Source organism: Bos mutus, chromosome 5, assembly GCF_027580195.1.
Source record: "Bos mutus isolate GX-2022 chromosome 5, NWIPB_WYAK_1.1, whole genome shotgun sequence".
Taxonomy (NCBI): Eukaryota; Metazoa; Chordata; class Mammalia; order Artiodactyla; family Bovidae; genus Bos; species Bos mutus.
The window spans coordinates 34276092-34301634 of record NC_091621.1 but is presented as its reverse complement, the minus strand read 5'-3'; the positions used below and the strand labels follow the sequence as shown (position 1 = coordinate 34301634).

The 25543-nt window shown below is 42.9% G+C and overlaps 1 protein-coding gene across 6 annotated transcripts in view; it reads left to right on the top strand.

Annotated features, from left to right (window-relative positions):
• The window catches only part of PRICKLE1 (prickle planar cell polarity protein 1), a 112308-nt gene that overhangs the window by 68167 nt on the left and 18598 nt on the right, over positions 1-25543 (top strand). For 2 of the 6 annotated variants that reach the window (XM_070370630.1, XM_070370627.1), the window contains exon 1: positions 17869-18067. The exons of 2 other annotated variants lie outside the window; for them this stretch is intronic. The gene's annotated coding sequence lies outside the window, so the exon portion shown is untranslated. Of the gene's footprint in view, positions 1-17480; positions 17573-17868; positions 18068-18196; positions 18427-25543 lie in introns of those variants that run through there. 2 more of the 6 variants (XM_005896808.3, XM_070370629.1) reach the window with 2 other exon arrangements.

The following is a 25543-nucleotide window of genomic DNA, read 5'->3' as shown; positions in this document are numbered from 1 at the left end:
TCTGAGTTTGCTTTCCAACTTTTCCTTCAAGTTAGCCTGAATGCATCTCAGATGGTTTCCCAGAATAGAACTTTCCATTCAGACTAAGGAGCTGCAGATGAGATGGCGAATTCAGGGTACGTGCCTGGGAACTTTCATTGGAAGCTTTATACTGCCTAAACCCCAGAGAGATGAGGGTCTGTGTGGCTGCCCAGGTGATCAGGCTCATCAATGCGCGTGGGCTTCTCTGTCTGGCTGCTATCCTCCCCAGGACAACAAGTCTACTCCACCACCCTGGGGTGTGGCAACAAATGTTAAGACAGCCTTTGGTTAAAATGGCCCTTGTGTATACAGCCGACCTCTATTCCTGGACGGTTTCCTAGACGGAAGAAATCAAAGAGTTAGAGGATTTCACAGCTATGAGACCTTAAAGATTATCTACCATTTTGTGGATGAGAAACTGAGCCCCAGAGAGTAAAGGTCTTCCAGCCAGTTACTGGCAGAAGCAGGACCACTATGACAAGCTCTGCCCTCCCCTCCATCCGATACCCAGAGTGCAGCTCCACTGCACCACCCCCCAGGACCCCGAGAGTGCACTCCATCCATCTCCATCTCGCCTTTTCATTCTCACCACTTCCAGGACCTTTCTGCCCATCTGTGTTTGAAGTCATGCAGTTGTGAGCTATTTCCCACATTTGACCTAACCCAAATGTCTCTCCATGTTGTTTTTCCTTTAAACAAGCAACTAACTAATAATGCTATTTATATAGCTCTCTAAGTAATAAACGAAACTCTAAAGAATAAAGCCATTTATGCAACAGTTCTTTATCAATGAATTCCGTTGATGAATTTCTAATTTGGTATATGTTATATACCCGTGTATAAAACTGTTTAGACCAGACCAATAAAGGTTATCCTAAAAACTGCAGTACGGATTTACAGATTTATTACCACTTGCCTTTTTTTTCCTCTCAAACAGTAGCTCATTTGTGGGAATTACATTACATATAATGTTCAGGCATACTTCAGTTTTTAGCCAAAAAAGTCCATGGTACAGGATATTCTAACAGGAAAGTACATTGTGCTAAGATTATTGCCATATAATAAAGTTCTTAGTGCCCTTAAGCTGCATGAGTGTGGAGGATCCTTTATAAAAATACTTACTCTAGGAGAAATATTCCGCCCCCTTCCCCTTTTCCTGTTCCCTGCTTCCTCTACAGAGCCACTTCTTCATGCTTTTCATTTTCTGCTCTAACCATTACAAAACGAGGATGAGTATCTTTTCATGATTTTTGAAAAAAATGTAAAAGCAGTGTTCTCAAGTTGTCATTAAAATATATTTTCACTTTTGTTTATTTATACAGTTAACTTTTGTAAAACCCCAAAGTGACAAATTGATAGATGAATTCAAATAAGATTGACGTAATTGCATTTCACATCCTGATAAAAATCACAGAGGAACAGGAGTTGTAATCCTATCCTACTCTATGTCCTCAGATATGTATTTATCTTGTTCTCTGGCTAATGAGGAAAAATTAATCCTGTCAATACTGCGATTCAGCCTGGTGATAAGCTTCTATGTCATCTGTCACATGACTAGCTGTGGTCATCTTCTGTTTCCCTGCATTAAGTCAACACAGATGTTTTGGCTTTGGAAATGTCCATCAACTTCATTTAGGCTCTGCTGTCTGCTCAGTGCAGTGCAGCCTTCATTGATGGTGTAATGGGGATTGGAGGTTAGTTCCTCCCCAAGAGTTCTTTCTTACCATAATAATAACTGGAGGGGAAAAAATCTTCCATGCAATAAAACAAATTAGAAGACTAAACAGGAAAAAACCTGGTGTGAGAAGGAAAAGAAAATATTAATACTATAACAGAGAAGAGCAAGTGATATAGTTGTGAACAGATTGAATCATTTATTGTCATTTTGGAACAACAGCAAGTTGTGGGCTCAGTTCAGTTCAGTTCAGTCGCTCAGTCGTGTCTGACTCTTTGCGACCCCATGAATTGCAGCACACCAGGCCTCCCGGTCCATAACCAACTCCCGGAGTTCACTCAGACTCATGTCCATTGAGTCGGTGATGCCATCCAGCCATCTCATCCTCTGTCATCCCCTCTTCCTCCTGCCCCCACTCCCTCCCAGCATCAGAGTCTTTTCCAATGAGTCAACTCTTCGCATGAGGTGGCCAAAGTACTGGAGTTTCAACTTTAGCATCATTCCTTCCAAAGAACACCCAGGGCTGATCTCCTTTAGAATGGACTGGTTGGATCTCCTTGCAGTCCAAGGGACTCTCAAGAGTCTTCTCCAACACCACAGTTCAAAAGCATCAATTCTTTGGCGCTCAGCTTTCTTCACAGTCCAACTCTCACATCCATACATGACTACTGGAAAAACCATAGCCTTGACTAGACGGACCTTTGTTGGCAAAGTCATATCTCTGCTTTTGAATATGCTATCTAGATTGGTCATAACTTTTCTTCCAAGGAGTAAGCGTGTTTTAATTTCATGGCTGCAGTCACCATCTGCAGTGATTTTGGAGCCCCAAAAAACAAAGTCTGACACTGTTTCCACTGTTTCCCCATCTATTTGCCATGAAATGATGGGACCAAATGTCATGATCTTAGTTTTGTGAATGTTGAGCTTTAAGCCAACTTTTTCACTCTCCTCTTTCACTTTCATCAAGAGGCTTTTTAGTTCCTCTTCACTTTCTGCCATAAGTTGTAGGCTAGGGGAAGCCTTTTCTATCCTCTGGTTCAAACACCTTCTGGCTTATGTCTATGAAAGTCATGTGATTTATTGTTTTTCTGCTTTGTCTACACACACCTTGATCTTTTTTCTTTTCCCCTGGCTGTGCTGGATCTTCGTTGCTGCTCTTGGGCTTTCTTAAGCTGTGGCATGCAGGGCTACTCTGTAGCTGCAGTTGTGCATGCTTCTCATTGTGGTGCGTTCTCTCGTTGCAGAGCATGGGCTCCGGGTGCACAGGCTTCAGTAGTTGCTCCGCTGAATGTGGGATCTTCCCAGAACAGGGATCCAACCTGTGTCCCCTACATTGGCAGGCAGATTCGTAACCACTGGACCAGGGGAAGTCCCACCTTGATCTTCTTAGTATTTTCAGTAAATATCCCCTGACCCCTGAAATGACATGTCATCTGCTTGCTTTGTGTCCACAATTCTGGGAAGCTAAAGAACACTCAGAACCCAGGGCAACAGCAGATGCCCAGCAGCCTTCAAATTTCAGCAATCTTACCCAGCAGGACAGCCATTACTTTAAATCAGTGGGAGCAGCACTTGCCTCAGAAGCATCCTGTAAATGGAGCCTTTGCAGAGGAAATGTGCTGAAATGACAGAAACTGTGCATAATTAAAATTAAGCAGTGCATGGCCCCCAATTTAATTTAAATTTAAATTGAATGGGTTTAAATGTTAGGTATTCAATGGCTCTAATTTCTACAGTTCTCATTTCATGCTTTTTTAAAAACCTATTCTAACAATTCATGAGAAAACTTTGAAAACTATGTTTTAATGATGTTGTGGATTAAAACCAGCACCACAAAGCCACATCCAAAGAATAATTTCACCTAATATGACAAAAGAGAAGTTCACTTTCACTTGAGCAAGATATCTTAACCAAGAGAGGTCAGATCCCCAAAATGACATCTATCCCTTTAGAACTTTTCATGAAAGAGATCTGGGATTTACTTATGAGCATGCATGCTTCATAAGCAATATTGAAGACCTTGGAGTGTCTGGGTAGAATTTTGCTTTGACCAGCTACTCAATGAAAACTTGAAGTAGCTCTTCTTTCTCCTCACACAAATTTATCACTGTCTTAGGAGAGCTAGTAACCAAAGTGAATTGTGTCTGTAGACCAATGCATGGTTCCTAAACCCAGTTAGAAATTGCAGTTATCTAGGAAAACTGCATGAAATGTAAATTTCTGGCTCCTAACTCAGACTTCTTTTTAAAATTTTATTTCTTGTTGGCCTTGGTGGGTCTTCTTTGCTGCACAGGCATTCTCTAGTTGCAGCCAGCGGGGGCTACTCTCCACTTGCGGTGTCCATGGGCTTCTGATTGCAGTGGCTTCTGTTGTTGCAGAGCACAGCTCCAGGGCACTTGGGCTTCTGCGGCATGAGGGCTCAGTAATTGCAGCTCCCAGGCTCAACAGTTGTGGTGCAAGGGCTTAGTTGCTCCATGACACGTGGGATGTTTCCAGACCAGGGATTGAACCCATCTCCTGCATTGGCAGGAGGACTCCTTAGCACTGAGCCACCAGGGACGCCCTTAACTCAGACTTATTGAATTAAAATCTATGGGGATGTGGTTCAGGCATCTATATGTTTTTAGACTTTCCAGGTGATTCTTTTCTTTTGACTGCACGGGGTCTTTGTTGCAGTGTGTTGTGGAATGTCGCAGCGTGGCTTCTCTTGTTGGGGAGCACAGGTTCTAGAGCACGTGGACTCAGTAGTTGTGGAGTGTTAGCTACTCTAGTTGTGGCAGCTCCAAGGTTTAGTTGTCCCAAGGCATGTGGGATCTTAGTTCCCCAGTCAGGAACTGAACCTGAGTCCGCCGCATTGAAAGGCAGAATCGTAACCACTGGACCGCTGGATAAGTCCCTCTCTGGTGGGAGGGAATCAGTGTAAGTGATTCTTACACTGACAACCGGTGCAGCATCAGTTGCTCTTGGCTAACTGTTATTAGGGACAGTGCCCATCCATAATATCTAAGAGCAAGTTCTTACCCCATTGTACAACTAGAATTTTTAAATTTCATTTAATAGACACTTTTGGAGTATCTCTGCAGGACAAAACAATTTTGCCTTCACTGGGAATTACTGGCCCGTAGCCTGTAAAACACAGAAGCCCTCATCCATCTGACTGAGTGGATACATGGTCAAGGAGTGGGCCCTTGGTCGTGTTGGATTTCAACCCCAGCCCTGGGATGGGGCCATTTTTTAACCTCACAGACTGAGGAGCCACAAAGCCCTGTCTGCAGGAAGGTAAGCACAAAGTGTTAAACCAGAAAGAAGCAGACAGAAGACTAGAGGAAGAAAGGATTCTGTCTCAGTTTCTGAGTGTTTCTTTTTCTGAACTGTGGTCATTTTCTGAAGCTCAGCTATAGTCCTGCTGTGTGTTGCCTGAGACACAGGCCTATGTCTCTGTCTGTTAAATGATCACTCCCCACCCTTTTTCTCCTTAAATTAGTCTGGTTTCTGTTACTTACAAAATAGTCCTGTTACAAACCTCATTATTTCAACTCAACCCAGTTTGCATAACACAGTTCCCTGATGTATTTAGCACGCTTGGATGCCACCACAAGGGAGAAGAAGGAGCCCACCTGTGGAATCAGTCCAGGGTGACCCCATTCAGGTTTTCTGCCCAGATGTGCCCATTTTGGAGGCAAATACACTTTTGTTCATTGTCAGGACATTCTCTTTTCAAGACCCTTGAATTATATAGCTAATAGTTCCCTGTACTCTGCCCACCAGATTTCCCTGAACAAGAGGTTTCCTTCCTGGCTCCACTCCCAGGACTCCTGTCCAGGAGACACACCCCTGAGCTTTCTCTGGCTCTATTTTCAGAAAACTGCCTTTAGCTTCTAACATGCCCTGCTTTTTAAGCACCCTCGTTATTTTTTTTTCCTTGGACCCCACTTTTCTTCACCTCTCATTTCCCCTTTTAAAAAACCATCAGCAGATTTTAATTCGTGTGTGATTTTTGTGAGGAAATGGGATTTTGTTTGTTTTTGCCACAGATGCAAAATTTAAACTAAATATTTGTCTCAAACCTCTTTTCCCCAAGAATCTCTTTTGTCACTTAATTAAATAACCAAGACCCCTTTTTGAATTGCATGCATCTTGATGATGGAAGGACCACAGGGAGGGACTTTGGAGGCTATAGGAACCTCACACTTGACCTAGGCTTCGTCCCTTTATTATGCGAATTGAGTTAGGGAAGGAAGAAGGTGTGGGGATAAAGATTTCCACAGCTGAGAATTACCCCAGAGGCAGGGAATATTCTGATGAGAATTTATTTGGGATATTTGCGTTTCCTATGACAGTAAGACCTAGAAGAAAAACCAGCTTCATAATTTGTTACTTTTTTTTTTTTTTTTTTTCGGTTGGATGGTGCTTTCCTTACAACAGATATTGAAGTCTGTGGTCCTTAATTGTGTTTTGTGTTCAAGTTCCATGGAAGAGCTCTAAATGGAACATCTCATGATTTTGTAAGGTCTGTGCTCTTTTCCATGGTTACTTTAGTTAAGATCTGTATCATGATAGTCCATTTGGGAAAATTCCAGGGATTTTAGTGTGTGTCTTAATTTCTTTACTACCCAGAATGGCAAAGAATCCATCCCCTTGTGTAAAATGAGTGTGAGGAACGTCTGGGCATGCTCATCCAGGTGGGAGTCACTAAGCCCGAGACTGTTCTAGATAAGTAACAGGTGTGAGGTGTTGTCACAAGGCTCTTCTCTTTGACAGCTGAATTGAGCCATAAAATTTTTGAATAATTTATGCAAGTTTCCAGGATTCAGAAAGAGCTAGTGTCGATTTCACAAGGAAATCCTTACAGTTAATTTTGTGTGTGCGTGTCGCTTATCTTTGGCTGAGGTGAAAATATTCAGATTTCCCTATAAGTCAAAATTAATTTTGTAAACTATTATCCATGGTCTTAGCATCTTCTTTGCGCTTTTCAGTAAAATCAGAGTTTATCACAATCATATGTTTTAATTTATATTTTAAAATATTACAAGATGGCCAAGACTGAGTTTAAGAAACCTTTAAAACATCTTTAATTTTGGTGAACTGGTAAGTTTGCATACTCTTTTTTTTTGTAAGCTGAATTTTTCCTCCTCCTCAAAAAAAAAAAAAGGAAAGCAAGGCAACATGTGGTTTGTTACATTCATGGCTCTTCTTAGCCTGTTTTGCATTAGGAGGTTATGGAAACCCAAGACTGAAAGCTCCATAAAGCAAACCTTACAGTGAAGAAAAGAAATAGAGAAAAGAACATCTGAAACTTGGCCGTTTTCCCCCATCTGCCCTAGAAATACATTCCAGTATGAAATGTGGGTCCCTGATAGTTGGCAGTATAAAGGAGCAGAAAGGCAAATACTTTAAAAAAAAAATCATACCTATTAAGTACCTTGAGTAAGTAGCCTCTATATTTTCCCTTTAAGAACTATCTAAAACAAAACTATCTGGGAAAGAACAGATCTGTAAATGTCCAGTCATTCCCCAGCCATTCTTTAACTATCAGTTCCTCCCCTACTCAAAACAAAAACTGCCACCAAGAGTCTACCCAGTGAGTGTCATAGCTGCCACTCTTGCCGGCTGGCCTCTGGGAGTGATATGGCAGAGGCCCTAGCCCACTTTTCCTACTTTGTCCCAGTGCTGTTAATGGTGACAGTAAATGTTTTTCCTCACAATGCACAGAAAATTTGCTGCCTAGTTAACACACTAGAGGTCGCTTTAAATTATTTTTCCCCTAATAATTTCACTACAAGTGAAATTGCTTATTACGCAGCATCAGCAACAAAATGCCCAGATGTTCCTATTACAGGCTTTCAAGGATCCCAAATATTTATGTATATGAACGTCATATTTATTCTCCCTAAGAATTCTCTTAATTAGGCATGAGAAATATTTTCCTATAGAGTGACAAGCATTTTTTTATAGATTTTAATTGTCTGTGAAAAAAACATGCTGTGCTTCATAAAAGGTGTTCTTAGGAATCAGATAGTTGTATGTTCAGAAAAGTCATTATAAAATAGATTCTTGGAAAGACAAGAAGATGATTAGAAATGTTACTTGTGTAGGAACTGGCCCTCCTCTTCTATCTTTTGAATGGTGACTCCATTTGAAGAGGTTATCTACCCATGTCATTGGATTATTTCCAAAAATTTTTGACTCTTTAGATCCTAAAAGCATGATAAGTCATAAAACTATTTTTCTAATGATATTTTCAGTCTTCACTAAGTTGCTCCCTGCTCCCAAACATACCTTTCCAAAAGGTGGAGAGAAGCATTTCAGAGATTCCTGGAATCTTGTTAGAACCTATTGAAAGAGAAGCTAAAGACTTTAGAAATGGTCAGTAATGGAAATGAGGTTTGGTCTATTGTATTAGCAGCAATGCAGTCAGTCATCTTAGTCTGTGTTAAGTAAAAAATGTGTGTCCTTCTGTAAGAAGCAGATTGTCTGTACAAGCCTGCTTATATTATATGGAATTATATGAGTGATATTATATGAGTCTTAATAGTTTCTATTATTTGAGCTCATCTGCAACAAATTTTTGTTGGGGGACATTTTGGCAATTACAATCACCAAGAAATGCTGCCAGACTATTAATTCTATTGTCTTTTTTTTTTTTTTCCTTTTTATTCATTTGCTGTAACTGAACTGAAGGACCTTAGTAAAACAACAATAATAATGTATTATGGTCCTGGGAGTTGAGCTGTAATCAATTTTGTCTGACAGGCTTATTAATGGCTGCATTATTACTGCAGTGCCTTTTTGCCTTCAGGATGTCATGTGAGATGCGTTCAGATGAATGGGTCACACATAAGCTACAAACCAAACCATTCTCGTGGTTTTGCCCTTTGTTCAGCATAATCTGCCTCTAAATCGAGGAGCTGATGGTTGGGCTCCATCTGAGAGTGATACCCTTACTTGAGTAAGAGCTTAGCACACCCTGATACTCTAATGATGAATAGTTGCATCAGAGCAACTGTTATATGAATGATCTTCAGATACAGGCCAGTTTTGTTGTATTTGGACAATAAATGACTTTGTATCTATAGAAGTTAAAAATGCAGTGAAACTGCTTCCAAAAGCTCAGTGTCTCAGTTTTCTGAGGACCCCCAGGATTGGGGGCTGTGGGTGATGCCCCTCCTTTGAACTGTGCAGCATTTCTGTCCTAGAGGTCAGGGTAGCCAGTGTGTTGTCACTGAGTGCATTGCTTCATTTCTAGATGAAATAATGTGGCATGAACCTTCTAGAATTATCCTTCCTACTTCCTGGTGATATCGCTGAGTCACCAGTTGGGGCAAGCAAAGCATGTTATTTTGCCATTTGTAAGAAGCTCTGCTTTAAAAGCAAATAACCTAGTGGTTGAAGACCATAGGCTTCGATGTCAGACCTGGTTCTGAATCCAGGCTCTTGCACTAATTAGCTGATGATTAGATGATGGAGCAACTTACATGTCTCATTTGTAAAATGAGGAATATAAGGAATATAAAATAAGGAATATAACATGCCTTATCATGTTATTAGAATTTTTTTTTAATGTACAGGATTTAACACAAGGCCTAGCCTACAAGTACTCCAGATATTATAGTTACATGATAGTAATAATAATAGTGATGGCGTTTCACTTGGCATTATTATATTCTTAGCATGTCACCAAATAAAATGCAGTAACATGCTATATGTCCAAGATGATGCACAATTCTAATGCATACTTGACCCCTCATTCTGTGCTGACGCCACCCCTGTCTTTAGGTCACTGCATGTTCAGTGAAAGGAAGGCCATGTGTCAGGTACACGATGGCTTGCTGTGAGACAGCATCCTCTTTCCTCAAAGGATACTAGGATGCTCGTTACATCCAGATCCACCCAGACTGCACTTTTATCCTCACAGACAGCTTCCTCACCATGATCATCATGGGATCATATCACTGCATTTTGTTTGAGAAAGCTCTTTTAAGGAACCAGAAATACCAGAAGGTCTGTTTCTCAAAATACATCTTTTCCAATCACTAATATTAAGCAAAATAGTGACTGTAGCCCATCCTTATTGGTGTAACTGCCAAGTGGAAAGTTTGAGTTTCTGGGTTGTCCCAAAGCTCTGTGCACAGAGGAAGAGAAGCTATCTGTTGAGTTAAAAGAAAAAAAATTTCTATTTGAGAAAGAAAATAGGCGGTAATTTTGGTGGAGGGACTGGTCTGAATAAGATGGGGGTCCTGGGGCTAATGGAGAGTCTTAGAGGAATGGAAATGCAGCATAGAAACCTCTGGTGTAATGGGACCTCAGGGAACATTCCTGGACCCATCCCAAATGAAGTCCTGAAGTAAGAGTCAGCCAGGCAGATAAAAATGTGTGGCTAGACAGTTGCACATAGAGGAAACAGCAGGATTAGACAAAGGGTCATGAAACAACATGATATGCTTGGAAACCACAAGTTCTGGAGCCAGAGGTGAGATATGACAAGTGATGGAGATACAGTCGGAGGGATCAATGGGGGCTGGAAATGAAGGACCTTCATTTATCCCATGGAGGTGCCAGGAAAACTGAAGAAGGGATTTTTAAAGTAGAAGAATGATATAGGTTTATAGTGCTCAAGTGAGGGAAAATGGGTATGTAGGGAAGAGAAGCCCTCGAGGCTTGGCTGCTGTAGCATCCCAGGATGGGGGACAGGGTGAGATAGAAAATGGAAAAGATGCAAAGATCCAGTAAGTCCCTGAATGAGGGCAGGCAAGAAGAAGGGCACTTGGTGAAGGAGGCGCCTGTGATGGTCAGGTGTCTGGCTTACTGGGGGTACTGGCGGTAGGTACCATAAACAGACCAGGAAGAGAGGAGGAAGGAGGATTATTGGTCTGGAGGTGGGTGGAGCATATCATTTAGTAATTTGAGCTTGCTAAAGAGATTTCACTTTAGCCAATTGGTTTAAGTTCATTTCAGATCCCATATGCTAAAAAGAATAACGTAAAAGATAAATTTTATGAGGTTCCTTTAAATATTAAAACTAGAGAGTTGAACACTAAATTAGTTGACTCACTTTTTTCCAAATAAAAATAGAGAAAACAAAATCAATGGATTGATAATTGACATAATATAAGAGTGCTTAACAAGGTCTGGAACCAGTCACTGAGCATTCAGCAAATATTCACAGAGAAAACTCTATGTAGCAGGCAAAGTACCTAATGGGGTAGGCCTGAGTATCTAAGCACTTGGGATAGATTCATTGCTAAACAAAATAGGCAATATCGCTTCCCTTAGCCCCTCTATAATTCAATGCAGGTACAATGCTGAAGAGATGAGCACTCCAAGCATAAAAGACAAAGGAAATATTAAAAGTAACTTTCATCAAAAGATAGTTACTTACCTAGAGCTATGTGATTTGATCCAATATAACAATTGGAATTCCAACTCCTGGCCCTGGCCCAACCTGGGATAGCTGGTAAACCAGTCCCCACTACAAAATCACCTTGTGTAAATTCCCACAGTTCCAGAAGGGGACTTGGTATCTTAGATAAGATAAAGAAACTACAGAAAGCATGGCTGACCTTTTGTTTTTGGCAAGAGGCTGCTTGAAATAATTCTTTGCGGACACCTCTGTAAGAACGTTATTGTACATGGCAGTTGTTAAAAGCTGGCCCACCCTCATTGGCCCAGATATTTCCTTGTGGAGAATCAACCGTCTTAGGTAGTGGAGAGTTTAAATAGCATGAAAAATACAAAGGTGAGCTAAATAGCTTTGAGTGTGTAGTTCATGAAGCAAAGCAGCAAATACTCTATAATTTTAATTTTTAAGACAAAGCAGTATTTATTATTTACATGTTTTGCACAGAATACAAACTGCAAGATTGCAGAGCTCACCTAACACACCAAGTTTCCACTTTTTGTTTCATCTCTGCAGCAGGCTTGGCTGGGTTATTCTACATAATCTTCCAACCTTAGAGTCATGTACCTGTTTCCTTCCATAATGAATGACCCTGAGCTCTAACACTGGAGGATGCCAATGCTGTATTTTAAGAATGGATTCCAACAGGAAGATAAAGTTTGAACTTAGAAACGTAAATATCAACACTTTGGGTTACCTTGAGTTTATCTTCCATGGACAGTGAAAAATATCTGCAGTTTCAAGCTGGAGCTCTCATATCAGGGCTAACTTGTTGATTGTCTTTCCAGGAAACCATGGGAATGCTGACTTAAGAAATGGTGGCCCCCATCTGCCAGTTCTCAAAGTCCATGCTGGGCCATCACAGCCCAGTCTCTCCGCCCTCAGACACACTGCCCTTGACTCCTGGAAAGGCTTTCAGGCTCTTTCCATCTGGTTTCCCTGCACTGCTGTCTCTGCCCTCCCTCTAATGAGGGCAAAGACACAGTCATTTCGCTCTTCTTGAAGCCTCTGTGACTCCCTGTAGCCCTTGGAATAGCTAAACAGCCCTGGCACACACAGCCATTTAGAGTCTGGACCTACCTCCCGGCTGTGCTCTGCCACATCACTGTGGGTTTTCTAAGGGCAGCTCACTCTTTTAGCCCTCAAGCTTTGACAGGCCCAACTGGGCCTTGGTTCCTACTCCCAACTCCACTGATTACCCTGATCAACTACTTCAAATCCTTTCAGGCCCAGCTCAGATGTCACCCCACTTTCCTAGATTCTCACCTTCTAACCAGAATTGATCGATCAACGTTTCCTCTTACTCTTATATTAGAATTTTAACCATACCTCAACTTTAGTATAATCACAACATACCATGGTTTCTTATGTGTTTTGGAAAATTAGAACAATTGGTAATTTTCCCTACTCATCTTGTGTGTTTTCCTATGCCTTCTATTTTATCAAGATATAAATAGAATATGAAATTTAAATTAGACTTAAACCCTCCCCTTAAGGACTTCATATTTAAATATCATATTCTATGAAGTCCTTAAGGGGAGGGTTAAGGTCTAACAGAGCTGCGCTGAATTAAATATCTTTTGATTCAACCAAAGAATCTATCAATAAATCAATGGATGAATTTATGAAGCATCAGCCTGGAACAACAGGCAGCTCTTGTTCCAGTATGTCTGGCTCCATGGAAATTTGGGACTGATGACTGCAGCAGAGGTTTCACCCTTGAAGTTTGTGACTGAGCAGAAGATAGCACAGGGAGGAATTATGTATTCATATATCTTTCTGTATCAACTAATAACAATTCAAGAAGTCATTTTATGCTTGTGAGCGTTTCTTCCTTATATTAATATTGTAGAATATTTTCTTTAATGTTTCTTAAACCATTTTTATAAAGGTTTTATATGAGCATTTTGGAAAAAAAAAAGGTTGTAAATAGTGTGAAGATACAAAGGTACAATTATTTTACAAATAGACAGTTGACCCTTGAACAACACAGGTTTGAACTACACAGGTCCACTTACCCTTGACAGTTTTTCAGTAGTAAATGCTAAGTGCTGCACTGTCTGTGAATCTTCGGATGCAGAGGAACCAAGGAGAGGGGGTTATACACAGATTCACCCCACCTTGCTCAAGGGTCAACTGTAAGTTCAAAAGTCAAAGTTTCCATCTGCCTTTCTCTAGAAATCATATCAATGGTTCAGTAATTATATTCCTCTAAATAGTTTTGCTATGCATACCTTAGCCAATATATTATTAGCTATAATAATGTGATCATACTATGTATTGGGATTTGCATCTCAATATTATCCTGAATAACTTTCCGTGTATAGATCTCTCAGTATTTGTTTGAATAACTTTGTTTATAGCTGTGCTGGGTCTTCATTGCTGCGACGGCTTCTCTCTAGTTGTGGCGGGCCAGCGCCTCTGTTTAGTTTCGGTGCTCAGGCTTCTCGCTTCGATGGCTTCTCGTATTGTGGAACATGCATGGGCTGTAGGGCACTCATGCTCCGGTAGTTGTGGCTTCCGGGGTCTTGAACACAGGTTTAGTCATGGCACGTGGCTTAGTTGCCCTCCTACACGTGGGAGCCTCCCACACCAGGAACAGAACCTGTTCTCCTGCACTGGTAGGCAGATTCTTCACCACTTAGCCACTAGGGAAGCCCCCTAGATGTCTCAATATTGATTGGAGGATTTATTCTTTATTTCTTAACATGTTGGCGGTTTTTCAGCAATGAAATCTTAAGTATGTTGTATTAAACCACAGATCTATAGGAATAGAGAAAGTTGAAAAACTTAAGGAAGGTTTAAGTTCTTAAGGAATACAGGTTTAATTATCTGTCCATGGAAAGAGACATTTCCTGGACTGGGAAAGGGCTGTTTCAGAGCAGTAGAGAGTGAGTGGTGGGTTTTTACTAGAAGTCATAACTCTGAGCGAGAGTCAAATGGAAGGACCTGATCCTATTATATTCTTCCACCCAGCCTGGGCTATAGACTCAAGACACCTGCCTGTTATTAGTGTCACAACCAGCTATCAAATTTTAAGAGACTCAAAAAATATTAGAACTGGTGGAGTCTCTGGAAGCATCTAGTTTGAGATGGTGAAGCCTGAGTTCTAATACCTCAGGCTAATACCTTAGAGAAGTGATTTGTCCCTGAGCCTAGTAACTGACGGAGAATAGACTTTAAATTCTCCTAACATCAAACCCAGTGCATCGAGATATTTTGCAGGGAGGATTTACCTTACTCTCAAAGGAGTTAGGAGTTGGGGGAGGGGATGGCTGGCTGGGAGGATTGGAGTAGTAAATCTAAAGAGGGACTGGGTGTAGAAAATGTTAAAGAACCAGTGCTCTCTAATCACATTGCTTTAAATATAATCAAAGGCGGAAAGAAAGTAATTGGAGACCTAGAGAAACTGCAACCTATTATAAAACAACATCCAGCCTATTAACTCTCGGAAGAGCTGATACTGCCTTCAGGCCCTTCCCTGGGGCTGTTGAGGACTCAGCTGACCCTAGAATTTGCAGGTGTTCAGTTAGCCATCAGGATATACTGCCCAATCAGAGATACAACACAAATGTTAGAGTTAAAAAGAAGGTAAAACACTTTACATAAACATTTAGTGGTAACAAATTTGGTAACAGACTTGAAGAATTATGATTATAATTGTTTTTCTGGATCTCGGTTTTTTTTCTGGACAAGATGTGGGATCCTACGGATTGTTATCAACTCTAGCATTGTCTGACTCTATGATTTATTTTTTGAGCTATTTTCATTAGAAATTGCATCCAACATTACAGGTGTTGTGATTCTTTTAGTTACCTATCTCTACACAGTCAGAACTACCCAATTGTTGTCCTGAAAACTATCACCCTACTGAACATTTCCTATGCCAACCGCCCCTTAAATTTAGTGAGTGAAATGTCATTTGATGAATTTCAGAGTCCTTGATCTCTCTTTTCTGTTCAGAAACATAGACATTCAATCATTTAAATAGACTCTTCCTAGATGACTGACTTTTAGTTACAAATCCTTCCACATAGCTGTGACCAAGAGCAACTCTTACTCTTAAATAAAGTAGGTCTGTTTTACAAATGGAAAAATAGAAGCAAGGAGCAGAAAAGACCTCAAGGTCACCATATACAAATCATAGGAGAACCAAGGAATAGAACTCAGTTGTGCTTTCTATTTTGTACGTTTATCTCCTTCTCCCAGACCCAATAAAGCTGACATTTGACAACCAAAATGCTCCCTCTTTATTTCTCTGCCCTTGGCGGTTTTCTTTCTGTCTGTCTTAGTCTCCTCCATTAAGACACTGGAATTCAGTCTGGCTTTAGGTTAGAAACAAAAGTTCCTTGTTCAGGTATGGTATGGCAATGAAGGCCTGAGAAGAATGTCCCCAACCCATTCATTCATTTACCTCCTGCTTATTGAACTTGTCTACTAAGTGTGGGGCATGAATCTTAGTGCTGAGAGTATAGTAACGAACCTGCAAAGGCTAGGGAAGAAGACAGGCAGCAAACATGAACAAATAGGATGTCAAGCAAGAGTGCTGTGAAGACAGCACAAATAAGGGTGGGGGGGGTGATATTTGGGATGGGCAGCTGGAAAAGGCCACTCTGAGTGAGAGTAGGGCAGAGACCTGTTGGCTAGAGGGAACAAGGTCCTGTGAATTTCTGGGCTTCCTTTCTCAGCCTCCTGGCAAGTGTGATTTCCAGGCAATGAATATTCCTCCCCGCTAAAACAAAAGGATGCTGGTTGGGGGCCTTGCTCTCCATCCTGCATAAGTTCACCCTTGACAATAACAATGCCTTTCAGACCGGACTAAGGTCTGTTGCATTCAGATTGAACTTTAGTAGGAAGTTTTTAACTGTCTCCAAACCCACTTCATCACTGAAAACACTTAAAATAGGCAATAAAGCTGACCGTAACTGTTGAAAATGTAACAAACAGTATTTACCAGTAACTATGTGAGAAGAAGCACACTTAGAATGGCAGACATTTAATACTAGTAAGTGTTGCTATGGCTTGTAGTTGGGAGGGTTCTGGGGCCTTGGCTAAGGTGTAGCTCTCCATTAAAAGCTTTCAAAAAGGAGCCACCTGGCATAGCATTGGCCTGCTGATACTCCCTGTATTATGATAGTTTGGGTTTGATTTAAGTCAGTAATGGACTGCACACTGTCAGTTGATGACTTCCCTGACAAAGTCCAAACAGAAATGAAATAGGAAAAAGGAAATCTGACCTAGGTATTCACGACTCATTTCACAGCTCCCCAGAGGAAAGTGGTCATCTTTGAAGTCCATCTCTGCCCTCTCACCAATCTCCATACAACCTGAAGGCAGAGGAGATCTACATTAGAACTGTTTGGGAACCATCTTCACAACTTGTGTTCTAGATTTACCAACATAGAGTATGTTTCAATAACAGATCCTGTTGCCTAAATCAGTGTTTCCAAGCTAGTCTACCAGCATAGCCATTACCTTTTTGGGGGGCCTCTGCCACTTTAAAAAAGTAACTTAAAAAAAGCAGCTTCTCAGCTGCCTTGCTTTGCAGCAGAGATAACAGAAATTGGCCACAGAGTTATTTACTTGACTGCTCTATTTATAGCAACTTGCTTGTGTATTTTTAAATCACAGTTACAATGGGCTATTGTTCCGTTGTATACTGTAGAAACATATATGTTGCAAATCACTCCCAAAGAATCCTGAGGGTTTAAGGATTTTTTTTTTCCGAATATAACTTGAAAAAGAGGTAGGATACCCAAGGAACTGGTGACCATTTTAAGTTGCATTTTATAAACTGATAAAGCTCTTAAATATTGCATCCTGTTCTCTCCCTTCTTTTGGCATATCGCCTTGTGATAAGGAGGCTATTGTAGAAATTAAAATTTGTAGTTTTGAAGCGACTCAGTCTTCTGCTGCAGATTGTAGTTTCTTTCTGGGCTTGCCTTGAGGTCCTGTTTTTGCTTCTCTTGGTCCTATCGGTAGGCAACTAATGCCAAGCTTCACTTTCTCTTAATGTACCTAGAAATATTAACAGCTCAGAAACAAGGTTAGCCATGAGTATGAGCATAGTCCTTGTGTTTGAATAATTATATTCACTTAACAACTCTTATTCATGTACTTGATTGAGTGCATCCCGTGACCTGGTTCCGTTTCTTTGGATGTTATTTACTGATAAAAATAAATCTGCGCTAAAAGCAGTAGGAATCTCTCCGAAATGCAAGGAAGGTCCTAAGAGGAGAATTCATATGTTAATGAGCCCTTCCAAGTGAGAACTTGGTTAAACGTGCCATTTGCTGACATCATTGTTATGGGCAGAGAGGAGATGATTTCTCTAAGAGGTGTCCTTGCATATGCTCCCAGCGTTTTCTGGCCCGCGCGTGCACCTGCGGGAGGGGGAAGTTTACATAAGCGCCCTGGGGTATTTGCATCTCGGCTTTAACACTCACTAGGGCTCCCGGGAATGGAGCGGGCGGACCGAGGTAGGTGCTCGAGCCACGAGGCTGGCTAAGTGGGTGGGTAACTTTTCGAGGAATAGTTCGTGCGCGGGACCTGTGGAGACCTGCCAGGGGCACGGTCAGCAGTGACAGTTCCTGGAAAGCGGGGGCAGCGGGATCTGGCCGGGTAGGCTCCTACTGCGGACGGGAGCGGGGAGCGGAGTTGGGCGGGGATCGCCAGCCCGGCGGCCGGCCCGCAGCGAGGCAAGGAGGGTGGGACCGTCAGGAAGCGAAATGGTTACTTTTTTTTTTTTTTTGCGGGCTCTGGTTACTTTTGAAGATCGCGGGCCCAAGAGCAGAGGGGAGACGGGTTTTTTCTTTCCGCGGTGGCGGATCCTGGAGAGACGCGGAGCTGAGGCGTGGGGGATGCGGTGGCCTGGGCGAGGCGACTCCAACACGGGAGAGCAGAGTCGGCGACGCCGGCGGGGACGAAGGATCTCTGGAAATCTGGGGGACTTCTTGCCGGCCCCCTCACGGCAGGTTAGACGGCAGCTGCGGCTGAGGATCACCGCGTTGTACCGAAAGGGGACTCACAGGACCCGCCGGCGGACCGCGCGTCACGGCAGGGCGGGGGCGACCCCTCGCTGGCCGGGCGGGGCTGACACTGCGCGGCGACGGGGCCCCCACGCTCGCTGCCCTGCCCCTCGGCCCGCGCCCTGCTGGGGTCTCCTCCGGAAAGAGGTGGGCGCGGATGACCCTAAGGACATCCAGCCCTGTTTTCCTGCGGGAGCACCCGCGCCGGGCCGCCAGCCTCGGCCGGTCGCAGAGCGGGGGACGGCGAGTGCGCGCCAAGGGCTCCACGGAGGGGCTGCAGGCCGCGTTCGGCCCCGCGGCCGCAGGTGGGGAGCCGCCGTCTGGGTTCCGGGGCTCGATGGCGATGGGCGGCGGGGCTGAATGCTGAGGCTACGCGGAGGGTTTCGCGTCGGAGGCTGGGGATAGACGCGGGGACCCGCGGTCACTCGGTGCCGCCGTCCAGCGGTGGAACGAGTGCGGACCCCGGTGAGGAGGTCACTCTGCCCCGAGGGCGGCGTGGGGGCCTCGAAGGCTCCGGGCGTCGAGGAGCTGCCCTCGCGGGGCTCTCGCCGGCGCCGAGAAGGGCTCGTCTCCTCGCCTCGGGATGTGGAGCTGGGCGTCTAAGTGCGGGAGGCCGCGGAGGCGGAGGAGCCCGGGCCCGAGTCGGACCCGCGGCCCGGGCGCCCCCTGGCGGCCCGAGCAGCCGGCGCCGCGCGGAGGGTGGGCTTGCGGGCTCCGGCTCCGGGCGTTCCTGAGGCGGACGCGGAGGGCCCGGCGGAGCCCCGCAGCCCGTCCCCCGCGGCCCACCTCGAATTAGCCCCCTGGGTTTTAAGGAAGGACGGGGTGATATCCTCTCCTCGACTCCTCTCCCGCGGCCTTTTTAAAAACCTCGGGTTTTCACATTAATCTGTGTCAGTATAAGTCAGGCTATGTGTGGAATTTGTTTTTACAACTCGAGTCTTGTGACTTCTCAAACACTTTCTTGAAGTGTTTTCTCTGGAAACTTGTTTCAAATGAGGGCTGTGAGTTTCACAAAGAGGAGTGTTGTTCGGGAGCCAACAGGTGACGGGGTGAAACCCGAGTCTGTGTGTACATTGGAGTCAAGTCTGGCTGCCGTTTCCTTGGGCCGCCGTTGAAAATGGAAATTCAAAAAGTCAATAGGAGACTTGAATACGATTTTGAGAAAATATCTGCGACTCCCATTATGGAAAATAATGAATTCATTAGACAGCGCCTCGCGCCGCCCGCCTCACACCGTGGCCTGCCCTTTGGATTTTGCCTTACAGGCCGGCTTACAGCCAAATAACCTGACCCCCGAAGCGCCGCTCTGGCAAAGGACCGTGCTTTGTCATCAGGTTTCCTCCTTTTGTTAAGCAGTCTGTCTTACTGTCGTGGAATGTATTTGTGCATGAAATTAGCCTGCTTTGAAACCCTGCAGAGTGCCACATTTCCTCTTGGAAAAATAGATAGCTTCTTGGCACTGGTGTGGTGCCTGTCGGGCCACTCAGCTGTCGGAAAATGTACAAGTTGAATGGAGGTTTACCTGGAAAATACAGAAAAGGCCAAAGGGCTCATGGCCTGATGTCACTAATTGCTGGTATGAAGTCCTTTTAGTCAAGGAATGTTTCATAAGCAATATCTTCGGATACCTTCGTTTTTATTTTACAGTTATTGTGATTCATTTCAGAATAAGTACAATTGGGTTGGGCTCTGTTGGCCAGGACTTTCTTATTTTCTTTAGCAGACAATAGGCTTGAGTGCTTTTTATGTGAAAACTTAAAAGAGATTACAGTTTAGTAATGTTTGCTATGAAATTCAAATCTTGATTGTAATAGTTTTGAGACCTATGGCTTTTGTAGATTTCTGACTTTTTTTTTTTAAGCTAAGGACACCATAAAACTAGGGTATATATATCTGTGTGTGTGCACACGAGCATGAGTGTGCTTGGATGTGTGTGTGTGTGTGTGTTGTAAACAATGGAAGTGTTACAGGATTCTCTACTACCAAATGAGTCTGTAGTTAAATTTAACTCACCTGCATATTTAGCCTGGCTGAATTAGAGCAGATCTTGAGTGGGTGTGTGTGACCCGAATCTTCTATGTACCAAGGCCTTGTTAACAAGCAGTTAAACAAAGAAGTTGTTAAGCAGCTTGTGGCCCACAGGATGACACTTAGCAGCAGGGGACACTTAGGGAATGTTAGCCCAACTGACTTCACAAATCAGTATCTGTTCTGGTTTCTGGTGATCAAAGGACTTTTAGCTTTCCTGGGCATGTCCACACCAGAAATAACTTTTTCCTAAGGATCCTGCAATGCTGCGGGTAGTCTTCTCATAGGAACTAAGGTGGAATTTCATTAGAAAAAGTATTTGTAATTAAGGGTATGACCTTAGACTTCATTAGTCAATGGCCAGCACTGAAAATTATTCTGTTTTCTATTTGCATGATTTTGATTTGATTCGGTGACTTGGTCCAAGAAAATGATGAATAATAGGAACCATACCAGCACTGATGCACAGTTATAACCTCGATGTGAATCTGATTGAACTCATTCATCTCAATGCTCTCAAATCCTCACTCCCTGCTGACTTGCCTAGACAATATTTCCATATTGGTGCATTGTTTTTCAATCACCTAGGACTCAGAACCCTCTTTGACCCAGTTTTCCTCTTTCTTATTGGTTCCTTTTACTTTCTCTTCGCATGCTACTACCTTTAGGCTCTCTTGATGACGGTGGGCTAGTAGGCCCCTTCCAGGTTCCTTTTCTCTTCTCTGACCATCACTGTCATATTAATTGTAAGACCAAGAAGGGAAACTTCCTACTTATCTGCCTTTTGTCCTTTTCCTTGTCTATAGGGTTTAGTCCAAAGTCTTCTGCTTGAGATGTGCAGTTATTCAGTGGTACCATTGTCATCTAGGAAGAATGTGTCTTTCAGCAAAACATTGACCATTTACTGCCTCTAGACTTTCATATGCTATGTTGACTTGTTAAGATTTTTAGGGAAAAATAGTAAAGGCTCACTTATGTATATGTCAAGGTCAATCAAAATAATAATCCTTAACTATCCTAGAGGCAGCATATAGCTCAGTAGAAAATAAATGATCTCCAAGTGGCCAAAATAGCATAGCAAAATAATAAGGCAGTTTTTTAGTTTGAATAACACCTTCACATACTGTATTTTATCTTAAACAGTGATTGCTGTGCTTATGGGAGGAACGCTAAGCCCTTGTCCATATAATAATGGACAGCATAATAACAATAATTGACAGCATAATTATTCTATGTACTTGTGGACAAACTTTTCAAACTGTAATTGCCTAATTTATAGAACATTGAAAGCAAAAAATTAAAGTCATGTGTCTGCTGCTTCTGCTAAGTCACTTCAGTCGTGTCCGACTCTGTGCGACCCCATAGACGGCAGCCCACCAGGCTCCCCCATCCCTGGGATTCTCCAGGCAAGAACACTGGAGTGGGTTGCCATTTGCTTCTCCAATGCATGAAAGTGAAAAGGGAAAGTGAAGTCACTCAGTCGTGTCCGACCCTCAGCGACCCCATGGACTGCAGCCTTCCAGGCTCCTCCATCCATGGGATTTTCCAGGCAAGAGTACTGGAGTGGGGTGCCATTGCCTTCTCCGAGTCATGTGTCTGGAGCCATGCAATTCTGGACATCAGCTCTGCATTGTGAGATAGTCCTCAGCTCCTCGTTGAGGATGGTTCCCAGGCTGTTCCCAGCTGGATGGCTGACTTAGAGCTCCTTTTGTTTAAACTCCTAAAACCAGTGTTCTTTACACTGTTCATCTTCTACTCAAAATGAAAACAAATGATCAGCCAAAGGCTAAATCATGTATAGTTTACACACACCACCAGTATTAAAGAAAGCAAGGAAATTCCAAATGAAATTTGAAAACATTCTTATCACAGCAGGTACTTAAAAAAAAGTTCCAGCTTTTAATGGAATGAATGTCAGTTGCCTTGTTTTTTGATGTTTCTCAGAACGATTCAGTAATGGTCCTTAAATATAAGGATGAATAAATGAGTGGAGTAGGTGAATCTGGAAAATAAATTTCATAAAGGACTCCTCCTTAAATGATTGAATTTGGGGAACAAGTGCCAGCTCACAGCCTCATAGCACCAGTAGGGGCTCCTGATTTCTGCTCTGTGTCAGACACCTGGAAAGATCCTGCCATGCTCCATAGACCGTTACACATGCAGTGTGTGTGTCTCTGTCTTAGTGTCTGTCTGCCAGAGATTTTATGTAGATAACTAGATTTTATCTAGTTATTCTGACCTCACTCCAAGGGAGCTAGGAATGGTGGCCAATAATTTATCAATACTGTTTGCCCTTCAGGAGGCTGGAGTGTCCTGAACTCAAAAAGAAGATGAAGCTCCCCTGTCAGTGTTCAGTCTTTGTTACTAACGAGTTCTCATTTTGGATGTCACTGGTCAGCTTCCAGATGTATGTAATCAGAGTGAAAGGAACAGTGCCAATTGGTACAACTCATTGATAACTTCAATTCTTTATGTTTGTTTATTTTATTCTTTAAAAACTGTCACATCCTTAGGCCATCTTTGGAAGGAAAATAGTTGCTGTTTGAGAGAACCAGGCCCCACAATAGCCTGAGGACTTGGGGGCGGAGCTATCTGAATGCCCAGGGCAACAAGTTGCCTTCCCTCAGCTCTGCTCCTTTCCCCCAGGTCAGGTGTTCTTTTGACAGGTATATGATGATTGAGAAGCCATACATCTGTGAGCTGTTTGTCTCTGAATCTTTTTAAATGGTGAGAAGTAGCTATTTAACTATCTTGAAGAAAAAGGAAAAGAAAGGACAAAGCAGGGGAAATGGGATTCTTCCACTTTAGAATCCTCATCTTTCTAGGAATAAGCGTCTCATCTCTCCTTACCCAGCCTCGGGCCTCTTTGACATGTTATTAGCTTTAAGATATTGCTTCCCCTGCACATTTCCTTCATGGTCAGACTCAAACTGTTTTACTTCTTTTCTCTGCCTTATCAGACTTATTTACATCCAGAATCATAAAGACATTGGAGAGGTAGGGCCACTACTGGTTCATTTCTTTAAGGGGCAAACCTTGTGTAGAATTGGTTAATGCATGATTGCTGTTCACTTGTGATTGAGTTCATTCCATTTATTGCCGCATTTCAAGACCAGGACAAGAAACCTGCCTCAGAATAAGCACAGAATATGATGATTTGAGCTATTCTGGCTTTTTATTCAATTTATTTTTGGCATCTAACATGGTATCTTGCACATAGTTTTATTTTTTTAAAATAAACTTTAAGATACCATGTTTAATTGTGGTTAAGTAAGAGAATGTAAAAAATATTTTCAAATGGTTCCCACAAAAGCGTGTGTGTATGTGTGTGGAGGAGGAGGATAAAGCAGATGAAGCATAATGTAAACAATTGATGAGTCTGGGTAAAAGGCTGCCTAAGTTTGTTCCTTACTCTTCTTACAACTTCTCTGAAGTTTGAAATTACAGCAAAATAAAAATTTACAACAGTAAATAATATACAAAATAAATATGAGACACAGGACAGGGCCAGCTTTGTCTGTGTAACTGTGGTTCTGCCAAAAAAAAGTTTTGTTTTATATCAAACCCCAAAATTCAATTTTTTAAAAATATTTATTTATTCATTTACTTGGCTGTGTCCAGTCTTAGTTGTTGGGTCTTCTGGTGCAGCTCAGCATGTGGGATCTTAGTTCCCCCACCAGCGATCGAACCTACATCCCCTTCATTGGGAGGTGGGTTCTGAACTACTTAACCACGAGGGAAGTCCTATTTCAATTATTATTCAACTTACTTGCAGACTTGGTTTGTTGATCTGTTTCACATGATCAGTCTTGAGAGACAATACCTGGAAATAGAATGAATAGGATCTTCCTATTAGATCTAATTCAGCAATGGTTTCATGTTTGGCCTAAAAGATATTTAATAGTATTTTGGCAAAAAGCAAATGCAGCCACATGAAGATGTCATTAGGAAGACCCTTTCTCATCACCCAGAGCATAAGCAATGGCCAGGCTTCCCTCTTTTCTCTTGTGCTACAAAGTAAATACCATGTAGCCATGTAAATGTCTACATAGGGGATATTTATGAGATCAAGAACCCTCCTCAGCAGTCAGTTTCTTGCATATGATGTAGTCTGAGACAGTGATATACTTAACAGTATACTTTCTGGGTCTGCTGACAAGCACAGGTAATTTATAAAAGAAAAATCTGACTTAAAGTTGTTATGCTGTCAAGTAGAGAAAAAGTAGCTGTGGCAATACAGCATCTCTACCACTGTCTGGTAAGTAGGAGGTCACCGTGACTAAGCTGTACTTTTTTAATATTTGTTTTTGGACAGCTCTTAGACCTTACTAGTACATGTAATATTTTGTCATTTTAAGTAATTATCCTCTGATATAAAGGAAAAAGACATTCTCCAAATTAAAAGCTCTGAAACAACCCTTGGACTGCAAGGAGATCCAACCAGTCCATTCTAAAGGAGATCAGCCCTGGGTGTTCTTCAGAAGGAATGATGCTAAAGCTGAAACTCCAGTACTTTGGCCACCTCATGTGAAGAGTTGACTCATTGGAAAAGACTCTGATGCTGGGAGGGATTGGAGGCAGGAGGAGAAGGGGACGACAGAGGATAAGATGGCTGGATGGTATCACTGACTCGATGGACGTGAGTTTGAGTGAACTCCAGGAGTTGGTGATGGACAGGGAGGCCTGGAGTGCTGCGATTCATGGGGTCACAGAGTCGGACATGACTGAGCGACTGAACTGAACTGAACTGAAGCAACAGTTCATGAGGCCGTTGAATTTTTATGATCCTTTTGACTATATGAAAGTCTCCTTGAAATGCCCTCTCTGGGGGAGGTGGATGGGCCCGATCTGGTTGTGTCATCAGGCATGTCTGTGCTCCAGCAGTCTGACTACTTCACAAATGAAAAAGCTCCACCCAGGAGGCAGCGTGGAGTTGCAGGGGTTTAAGGTCACAAATGAACCGTGTTCTAAGGCAGCTGCCCTTGGGCAGGTGACCCATGGCCGATCACTCTGAGCCTCGGTTTCCTCCTCAGTTTTAAGCAGATACGCCCTCGTGGGGTTGTTTGATGTGGTAATCGGCTGTCACATCACTGATTATGCCAGGCTGGGCACAGAGGAGTGAGTGAGCTGTCAGAGTGCCAACAAAGGACACTGAGAGCCGCACCCATCTCACTCGTGCTCTTCAGCTCATCGCTTCACCATGAGTGCTGAATGACAGTTTGCAGCACAGTTTGAGGTGAGGCTGGTATGGCTGTGGGAGTTGCCGGCTGGAGACGCGGCTGGCACACCCAGGTGATTGGGAGCACGGGGACCGTGGCATCGAGTGCTGATTGCTTAGTATAGTATTTACTGTACAGTTGCCACCAAAGGCTGATCAGGAATGTAGCCATAAGA